Source organism: Colobus angolensis, unplaced genomic scaffold (genome assembly GCF_000951035.1).
Source record: "Colobus angolensis palliatus isolate OR3802 unplaced genomic scaffold, Cang.pa_1.0 Scaffold148, whole genome shotgun sequence".
NCBI lineage: Eukaryota > Metazoa > Chordata > Mammalia > Primates > Cercopithecidae > Colobus > Colobus angolensis.
The window spans coordinates 3099764-3101314 of record NW_012114577.1 but is presented as its reverse complement, the minus strand read 5'-3'; positions in this window follow the sequence as shown (position 1 = coordinate 3101314).

The following is a 1551-nucleotide window of genomic DNA, read 5'->3' as shown; positions in this document are numbered from 1 at the left end:
GCCCAGGCTGGAGTGCAGTGGTGTGATCTCAGCTCAGTGGAATCTCTGTCTCCCAGGTTCAAGTGATTCTCCTGCCTCAGCCTGCCGAGTAGCTGGGATTACAGGCCTACGCCACCACGCGTGGGTAATTTTTGTATTTTTAGTAGAGATGGGGTTTCGCCATGCTGGCAAGGCTGGTCTCGAACTCCTGACCTCAGGTGATCCACACGCCTCAGCCTCCCAAAGTGCTGGGATTACAGACGTGAGCCACTGCGCCTGGCCTGGAGATAGGGTCTTTAAAGAGTAACTAAGTTACAATGAGGTCGTGAGGGTAGGTCCTAATCCAACATGATGGGTGTCTTTATAGGAAGGGGACATTTGACCACAGACAGCTGTGAAGGGAGCACTCCATGTGAACGTGTAGGCCTGCACGCCGAGGAGGGGCCTGGAACAGATCCGTCCCTCACAGCCTCGGAAGGAACCGACCTGCTGGTACCTTGATCTCAAATTCCCGCATCCAGAACCGGGCGACAAGGCATTTCTGTTGCTGAAGCCACCAGGCTGCGGCACTTTGCTATGGCAGCCCTAGTGAAAGAATGCAGTCACTTTTATTTCCAAGGGAAGCAGAGTTAAACGAGCCCCCTCAAGAGATCTCCCTGCAGTGTTTGGGACGTGTCTGTGTGTGCGTGGACAGGGCCGTCTGCAGGCGGATCAGCGTGCGGCGCGGGCAGTCACCTCTGTGTCGTAAGCGCAGACAGCCGGTGTCACCCTTCAGGCATCCAGGGTAGGAAGCTGATAAAATGAAGCTCTTCATGCTCCAGGTTCCGTTTCTTCTTTGGAATGCTCGAAGGCTTCCCAGCTATTCCATGTTCAGGCCTGGTTTTCAAGAGGCTGCAGGCCGGAGTGGGGAAGGTGGCTGAAGCCGGTCCTGGGTCTCTCCGAGCCCCTCAGAGAACTCTCCGGTTGCATTAGAAACCATCCTTGTGCTGCTGGCAGCAGTTTCCATGCCGCTGAAAGATGGCGGCAAAGCCCAAGTGGAAAAGGAGGATTCTGTAGGCGTGGCTTCCAACCCAAAAGAACAGAAAGCCACCGCCCTCATTCTCCCCTGAACTGTGATCTGGACGGTTCAGCAGGAGCACAGCCCTTGCGTTCGTTGCTCCCTCCCCCTGAAGGCCCTGGAGACCACATGACGTTGCCTGCCACTGTGGGAGTGACACGCTGCCCTGGTCCCGGCCTGGACGGGTCCTGACAGGTGCAGTGGGAGAACAAAGCGTCATTCTGAGGGTGAGGAATTTCACTCAGCAGGGAGCGTGTTGCGTGTCCGCTTCGTCTCAGACACTGTGCAATATGCCATTACATTTACTCCATTTCATCCTTGTGACAATCCTGTGAGATAGGAATTCCCATGTCCACCTAAGAGATGAGGAAACCGAGGCTCGGAGGGACAGGGAACACACAACTGGGGAGGGGCTGAGATGGTTCTGGAACATCCATCCTTTGGCCTCAGGCGGAGTACATAGGAATCACGTAGTATGTTACTGGGAGGTCCAGACACTCAAACGTGAATTTGCT